This window comes from Pygoscelis adeliae, unplaced genomic scaffold, assembly GCF_000699105.1.
Source record: "Pygoscelis adeliae isolate BGI_AS28 unplaced genomic scaffold, ASM69910v1 Scaffold306, whole genome shotgun sequence".
NCBI lineage: Eukaryota > Metazoa > Chordata > Aves > Sphenisciformes > Spheniscidae > Pygoscelis > Pygoscelis adeliae.
Genome location: NW_008825072.1, coordinates 1,304,687 through 1,313,253, shown reverse-complemented (window position 1 = coordinate 1,313,253; position 8,567 = coordinate 1,304,687). Strand labels below are relative to the sequence as shown.

At 51.8% G+C, this 8,567-nt stretch overlaps 1 long non-coding RNA gene across 3 annotated transcripts in view; it reads left to right on the top strand.

Annotated features, from left to right (window-relative positions):
- LOC103919108 overlaps positions 1-3,903 on the top strand; it is a 4,546-nt gene extending 643 nt beyond the window's left edge. Inside the window, exons 2-5 of one of the 3 annotated variants that reach the window (XR_663730.1) lie at positions 56-112; positions 563-1,031; positions 2,658-2,765; positions 3,547-3,903. This is a non-coding gene — a long non-coding RNA (uncharacterized LOC103919108). Of the gene's footprint in view, positions 1-55; positions 113-562; positions 1,305-2,657; positions 2,788-3,546 lie in introns of those variants that run through there. The other 2 variants (XR_663728.1, XR_663729.1) reach the window with 2 other exon arrangements.
- Positions 3,904-8,567: the final 4,664 nt, after the last annotated feature.

The window sequence follows — 8,567 nt, the reverse complement described above, 5'->3', positions numbered from 1 at the left end:
TGATTTGTCTGGATTCTGTCCCTTGGTGCCTGTCATCCGTCACTGGACCTGGGAGATGCTGCAAACCATGTGCAGATGAGGCTCAGCCATGCGAGAAGCATTCCCACATCAGGTATCGTGACACTGCACCCACCTTGCCTTGCCCCCCAACTTAAATCAAAGCTGTACTTCTCCCTGGCAGGGAAGGGGTGGGAATTTCAGCCAGCTCCTCCTGCACCTGTGTCCTGCTCCCCAGGACCTTGCTGGGACAGAGAGGTGCGTGTGACAGTGTGGGTGATGATGGGTGATGGTGCGGGTGCCAATGGGTGGCCCAGGGAGGCCAGGGGCCAGTGGAGCAAAGCCCCCCCATCCCCTGGGGGCTGGGGCCAGCCTGATGCTCCAGCGAGGCTTTTCATCTGCCTCCGCGATGTCAGCAGAGCACAAAGGCAGGGGAGAGGTGAACCCCTCTGTTAATACACGTGTTTTAAATAACCGGTATTTTTATTTCTTTCCTTCGGTGTGCTGGGCTTGGCATGCATCTTTGTTTGCACAATTGTCCTGCCTATATGTTCTGTTGCCCAAGTAAGGAGAAAAAGATCCTGTGCATGATCTGGAGGTGTGCTTTGCTGGTTCTGACATGAAATTATTAATCAAGAAACAACACCGAAGAGACAAAAAACCCCCTCCTACCCTTGAACCCCTTCAGATCCCTTTATTGTCCTGGAAGTTGTTGCACTTGGACTGGCTTTTCGCTTTCTCCTCTCAGAGAGTCTGGCTCCAGAAATGGTCCCCAGATTCCTCAGCTACGTCCTACTGAGGGAAAACATTTATTGAAGTTTTGAGATTATTGGGGAAATACATATTTCTGCTTCTTTTCCAAACTCCACCGACATCTTTTCTAAGCCAGCCCTGCGTGTCAGCACAGGGGCAGGAGAGGCATCCTCTTGCTCTTCTCTCGAAGCCGCTGCATTCTGTGTGAATTTCAAGTACCCAGAAATGCCACGGAGAGGGATTCCTACCGTCACCGTGTGGTTCATTAGTGGGCAATAGTGGTGAGTATGCATGTAGTTTATTTTCCTCCATAAAGCTGCACTTCAGCTCACTCACACCTCTGAAGAAACAGGAGGTATGGACACACACATCCAGCTCTTCAGATAACTGTGTTTCGGATGACCTTTGCTGAGGCAGCATCAAAGCCTTGGTGCTGCGCGGGAGGAAGCAGAAGTGCGGGGGCTATGGAAAGCAAGGAGGTCAAGGAAGGAGAAAAGGTCTGGCATAAAGCTCCCCTCGCCTTGTCGGCACACACGACTGCGACTGAACTGCGGGTACGCACATGGGGTTGGGCCATGTCCTTGACTGGAGCATCCCTCATCATTCCTTCCCCATGATTGTGTGAGCTGGCAGGGCTGGCTGCCTGGCATTGCCTGTGAGCACCGTATGTGCCCAGCGCTCACGTCCTGCCTCCCAGCACACTGAGCCAGGGTCAGGGTACTCGGCACACCCAGGGAGGAACCCTTGCCAGCACGGGGTGCAGTGTTCTAAAACAGCAGCAGGTTGCTTGCTCCAGTCATTCCTACTTCAGGCTCTGCTCTGTGCATACACTTGTGTGTATGTGCCTGTGTGTGTGCAGGTGTGTGTATGCGTATGCGCATGGGTGTGCACAGGTGTGTGTGTGCAGGTGTGTACGTGCATGTGTGTATATGTGTGTGCAGGTGTGCGTGCATGTATGTGTGCAGGTGTGTGTGTGCGTGTGTGCACAGGTGTGTGTATGTGCATGGGTGTGCACAGGTGTGTGTGCGCAGGTGTGTATGTTCATGTGCGTGCAGGTGTGTGTGTGCAGGTGTGTATATGTGTGTGCAGGTGTGTGTAGGTGCATGTGTGCAGGTGTGTGCGTGCACGTGCGTGCAGGTGTGTGCGGGTGTGTACATGTGCGTGTGCGCAGGTGTGTGTCCGCATGTGTGTGCAGGTGTGTATGTGTGTGTGTGCATGCGGGGAGCTCTCCCTTGGCAGCACAACGGAACAGCAAAGTGTGAAACGCTCCCGTTCTGGCTCGGTGGATAAATTGTCTACAAAGGGCTCTTCAACCTGAACGCACACCGCAAAGGCGCACGGCACTTCTCCGGGCGAACAATGGCTGGGGCTGAGTCACAGTGCTGCTGAGAAGCATCCCACCGCTGCCTGTCAAGGGAAAGGGGGCTTGTGTTTTACCTCTGAGACAGCTTTTATTAATGAATTCCCGAGATCACTGTGGGATCAGGGGCACAGGCAAGAAGAGGAAAGGGAGACTAGGGATGAAACGCTCAGGCTCTGCGTCTGTGGGTCAGTCGCAGTGCTCACAGCAATAAGCAGATCTACATGTAATGCTGGTCCCTTTCCAGTTTCCATCCCAAAAGCTGGGGCTGGGACCACGGGGATAGGGCACAGGCAGGTGCCCGGTGAAAGGACCGGGCAATCTGTTTCACATGAAGAAGAAGAAATACGTTATAGCACCTCGTAAAACTCACTCTGCTGTGGCTCTCACTCTGCTGGCAGCTTCTCAGTTGGTAACTACTAAGAGCTTGAGTTCGGACGTGACCTTTAGCTTCATATGTCCTTGAAGCTTCGGCTGCTAGAGGTTGGCAGGGTGCAGTGGGGAAAGCATTGCTCTGTGCTCACTGTTTCTGATATTTTCTTTCTAGGCATCCATCCCCAGCCACTGCTGGAGAGGAGATACTGGAGCTTTGGATGAAATCCCACAAATTTTCATGGAAGCAGAACGGCAGGAAGGCAAACAGGAAAGAAGAGGAGTAATACACTATTCTCAGGGGCACTGGTTGCATTTCTCTGCTTGCTTTGCTGTGTTGCTTCCTTTTCCTCCAGCCACATACTACAGGATTATGGCAAATGAATTAAGGGATTAAATCAGAAGGGAGAATTAGGATCCTGCTGATATAGAAGCAGAAGCCCAGATGGGCTTATTTAACTCTTGATGATGCAGGAGCATCTTGGGTAGTGCTGTGGATGTAGGTCACAGGATAATTTAGGCTGGAAGGAACCTCTGAAGGTCTCTGGTCCAACAACCCTCAAAGCAGAGCCAACTTAGATCAGGTTGCCCAGGGCTCTGTCCAGCCAAGTTTTGAATGTCTCCAAGGATGGAGATTCCCCCACCTCTCTGGTCCCCTGTGTTTAACCATCCTCAGGGTGAATTTTTCCCCTAATATCTAATCAAAGCTTTCCCTCTTGCAACTTGTGTTCACTGCCTCTCCTTCTATCACTGTGCACCTTGGGTGGACGTCTATGTGCATCAGGGACCTATTCAGGCCCTGTTGTACCTGCCTTGTAAGCCAGATTGTTGGGCACAAGCTTCAGAGACAGTCCCAGCTTAGACAGCAGGCTCTGGGCCTCCCAAGCCCCTTGGACTCTCCCCATGTGAGCAGGCCTGGATGGGAGGTCTCACCTCTTCATGGTGTATCAGTACTGCTGTTGAATTTGTCTCACCTGTATAAGGACAGGGTGAGGATTTGCTATTGCTATGACTGGGGACACCCCAAGCAATGTCCAAAGATTGCTCCCACAACTCATTTCCAGGGTCATCCAGGTGATGGTGGGCCTGGGGAAAAAGGACATAAAGTGACCTTTGGTCTGCTGCATCCACCTGCGGAAACAAAGGCACGGATAAAAAAAGATCACCTGCCCACCTTCATTGCTGGTGACTGAGCCAAGCAATTCCTTCTCCCCAGTGCCCTGAGCACTCCTCCGTGCTGCCCGAGGTCACATAGATTCAGGCTCACAGGCGAGCAGACCTCTTCCAGTACATTTTGGCAGCTGGGACTCATCTCAGTGAAAGATGGAGCTGTGACATATTTGGCTGCGCCTTGGAAAAGAGAAGAGAAGGGAAAAGAGAAGAAAAGAGAAGAAAAGAAAGGAGAAGAAAAGAGAAGAAAAGAAAAGAAAAAAAAAGAAAATAGAAGAAAAGAAAAGAAAAGAGAAAAGAAAAAAGAAGGAAAAGAAGTTGTCTACAACATCCCAGCTTGTCTCCGCCACTGGGAATGGATGTGAGGGCTTGTTCAGGGAGGAGGTAGCCTGGCCCTGTGCAGCGAGGAAGGGAGAGGCAGAAGTCATGAAACAGGGCTCTGTTTGGACCCAAATTTGATTTGCATGGTTAAAACTTGTTGATCCCATACAAGGTTTTCCTGGCTGGGAGCTGAACTTGGTTCCACAGCCAAGCTTTTTTCTTTTCCAGAGTGTTCAGCATAAATCAGACTTTCACAGCCGCCTTTGAGTAGAAGGAGCAAGAAATCACGTTTTGTCTCCTGTCCAGGAGCTCTGGGAGAAAGGAGCTGTCAGGAACCAGCCCAGATCCTCTGACATGTGCTCTGTGCATCCTTGCCGCCTGGCTCTGCCTTCCCCCATCTGGTGTAACGGCTCCATCAGCTCCTGTGTGCTGCCTTCCCCAGCCGAGATCCCAGCCAAGCTGCCGACATCCAAGTTGAGCTGTGCCCCAAGCAAGGGACACCGTAACTCTTTTTGGACTGGGTTATGCTCTCCCCGGCCTCTCACCCAAGCCATTAAGTGGGTTTTAACACAGATCCAGATCTGGCATAGTGCCCTGCTGAGACCACTTGCACCCCCCTGGTGTCATATCTTTAGGCTCTTTTTTTCTCTAGAGGATTGGCCCAGAGAAGTCACCCTTCCACATGCTTTTCTAACTCTCTTGTCACTAGTCTCACTAGGAATTATTTTCCTAATATCTAGGTAGAATTTCCCTTGCTGTGCCTTGTGTCCGTTGCCTCCCATGCACCTCCAGGAAGAGTGTGGCTCTGTTTTCTCTATAATCACCTGTTAGCCTTCTGCTCTGGCCAAACGAGCCCAGCTCCCTCCACATCTTCCAATTTGGCAAAGTACCGCTAATTTTTCTTGTACTGCTTCATAAACATTTGAGGGGGAGGGGCAAGTTCCCACAAACACTACATGGGGCACCCTCGCCCAAGCATGCATGGTAGGGAGGGCTTTGCTGGAGGTGGCTGCAGAAATCCAGCACCTGCAGTGGAGTTGAGCAAGGGACCAAAAGCTCCATTGCTGATCCTGTTGAAACAGAGGGTTAAAGCCTTTCTGCTGGAGCCGTTCCCTGCTAGTGAGATCCATACAGTCCATTAAAATTAGGGATCTTATTATGGGCTATATAAAAAAGGTAAAGAGGAAATGAGAACCTTATGAAGGGTTTCTTATGTGTGCAGATGGCAAGGGCACCTGAGGCCAAGAAAGCCTCTCCAACAGGCTTTTTCCAAACAGAACTGCTTACTTCACAGGTTTTCCCCTCTTTCAAAAGGAGATAAATAGACGCAGGACTATCTTTTCTGCACAGCTCACCCCTGCTGACCAGCCACACTGTCCTCGGGATGGAGAAACAGACCCTAAACATGTGTCATGCTCTCAGGAGCATGGTATCCTCTCCTCCTAGCACCAAATGCAGCCTTCAAATGCTCTTTTAGGTCATAGTCAGGTCTCTCCTGAACCCAAAGGAGCTGACTGTGTTTGCTGCCTCCCCCAGCCTAGTAGCATCAGGAGAGCCAGTCAAAACTGGGAATTCAGCCTTCCAGCAGTGGCACTGGGCCACTGCTCTGCCTCTGTTTCAAGACAGCAGAAACCAGGGACCTCAAATATGGGAAGGACTTTGGGTCTGTAGCAGAACCAGAGACCCTAGGAGTCTGGGCATCCATTTGCTCGCTATGACCACCTGCTGGGACATTTTTTCCCTTTCTCCTCCTGTCCCCGCCCGCCGTGCATGGCTGTGCTGTCACGTGGTGGTGCCAGAGCGAGACAAGGTCCCAGAGCTGCTCTCTGAACCTGTAGGATCCTGTGGGACTCCTTGGCCACCCCCTTGGGTCCTGCCGGGGCCCCAGAGTGACTGCAGAGGCTGGAAGTGTCCCTGGTGCATAATCCTTGTTTATACAGAAGTATAATCTCTCTATAGAGCTGTAGGGGAGTGATTTTTGTCCCCCTGTGCAGGCTAAGAGCTGAAGCACGGTGACATGACCAAGGTTGTTCAGACAACCTGTGGCAGAGCAAGAACGGCAGCCCAGCAGTGTCATGAGCCCTCGGCACCGCTGCTCATCACTGCTGCTCGATAGCAGATCTCTGGCCTCCTTGTCCCCCCAGCCGCCCAGCCAGCCAGCCCACTCCTTTCTCCTTCAGACTCTTAAAGACTTGCAAAGGCTCGAGTGTGGTTTCGTTTTCACTAATAAATCCCTGCTTGCACTTGAAGCTGCTGTGCCTTTTAAAACATTGTGCGTGGCTTTGATTACACTCCTGATGAAAGCAGGCATGGCCCTATTAGTTTTCATGGCAAACAACACTGCCACGTCCTGCTATCCTTTACGCACTCAGTAACCCAAGTTTCACAGGAAAGGGAGGGGGCAAAAAAGGCATCTTGTAAAGGCAGTGTCTGTCTCCACCTTCACTTCAGACTGAGGACATTACACACTTGAACCCCCCCCTTCCGAAACAGCTTTGATTGATCCATGCCATTTTTTTAAAAACATTTTTTTCAAAGTTATTTTTTTAATTGCTACCAACAGTTAACTCCTGCTCTGCAACTCCAACCTGATGCCTCTGCCTCTCCAGCCCTGCAAGGGCTGCACTAAGGGGTGGTAATGGGCATGGGGTGGGGAGAAGGGAAACAGGAGCTACTTAAGCAGTGATGAGCAATAGCTGCTCTGTAGTGGTGTCTCCTCTTCATGGCTCAGAGAGGAGGTGGATTTTTGGGGAGCAGAGTTAAATGCCCACAGCCAACCAGTGTGAAAAACCCACCCCATAGTAACAGGTTTGCTCTGGGTCATTAATCCAGATATGCAGATGGGTAAACTGAGGCACAAAGGTGTTAATGCTCTCTAGTGGGAGAGGGTGGGGGGAGAAGGGGAACTCTGTTCCAAAACTGCTGAGGTGAGCTTTTCAAAATCCTTCAGCTTTGTTCTGTCCCTTAGGCAATGCTTGGAAAGCTTTTGGGAAATGGGTTTACAGCAAAAGCAGAGAGACTGTGCTCAAACAGGCCTGCAGGCACCAAGCACAGGGACACGGGACCATGGCAGTGAGGAAAGGAAATAGAAATAGGGAAATAGAGGGAAAGGGGAAGGAAAGGGAAGGAAAGGAAAGGAAAGGAAATAGAGAGACAGAAGGAGCAAGTTAGTAAGAAAAAGAAAAAGAGAAAGATAAAAAGAGAAAAAAGGCGAGGATAAGGAGGAAAGAGGGAAGAAGATGAGGAAGCCCCTCTGCAGCTCCCAGGGTGGCCGGGTGCCGGAGGGCCGTGCTCCCCCTCTCCCGTGCTGGATTGCGCACCACCACCTGTGTCCAAACACATTTCCTCCCCTGCAGAAGGGCTGGCTGCCCTGCCCGCCCCAAAAACAAGCCCAGCAGCTGTTGGAGGGGCTGGGCGGCTGAGCCGCTGCTGCAGCCGGGAAAGCACTGGCTTAGCTTGGCTGCTGCCCGCGTGGAGCAGCCGGGAGAGGGTGGCAGGTGAGCGAAGCACAGTCGTTACTACAACAGATGGGAGAGGCATGACATTACATGGCAGGGCTATTATTTACTGAGTGCTCATGTTTGTCATGGCTGAAGATGACATCTTATTAAGGAGTCATGACACTGTGGGATGTTTTTAAGCCTGGGGGCCAAGAAGGCTAATGAACAGGGATAGCTCTAGGAATAGATGGAGGGTAGTGCCGCTTTCAGGTTGCAGGCAAAGCTGACTGATGTTTCACCGACCCGATTTCTGGGAGATTTTTAGGCTGTGGCACATCTTCCTCCTGCTGTTTAGGGATGGACACTCCTTGCTGTGGCCTGATCGTTCTGGCTCAGGTGGAAATGGCTGTCTCGAGAGATCCTGCTGCAAGGGAGCAAAGCCTGAGCTGTGTTACTAAAAAGCTCCCACCTGTACCTAATACCCGTGGACAGCCAAACACCGGTACTCCTGCAAACAAGGGCATGTGGCAGGGAATGGCTTTTGGACAGGTTTCCCCAAATCCCACCTTGCAGGGTGTTTGGAGGAGGACTCTCAGGCAGCACGTGCAATAGCTAGGGGAGCTCGGGAAGCTGGAACCCGCTGTCAGTATGGCACTATCACCCCTGTGTGATGCTTGTCAGGACAGCTAGACCAAAAGTGGGGCTGCCTGGCCCATTTTGTCCCCCTCAGCCTGCCCCAGCACCGTCTCTGCAAGCCTTTCCCTCCTTTGCCTGAAATAAGAGCCGTCTCCCTGCAGCTCCCATGTGCCGACTCCTTATCGCTGACCCACTCTGTCAGAGCGGGTGCTTGACTAATGTTCCCTTGTAAAATGTTGTGTTAAGCACATTCCAGCTGCTGACATTAAATACTTGGGCCAGGGCAGCGCTCACCCTCCGGCGGACAGAGCGCTGAGCCAGCCCCAGCCACACGCCTGATGCTGCCGCAGCCAAAACATTTGCTCTTTTCTGCCCCATCTCCACCTCTCCCCTGCCCTCTCTCTGGCGCAGGCAGCACAGGCAGGGGGGGAAGGAGGCACTGGGCAGGACCATGGCTATCTGGCAGATGAAATAATAATTACCCCAGCTGCCTCCCAGCCTCCCTTACATTCCTCTGT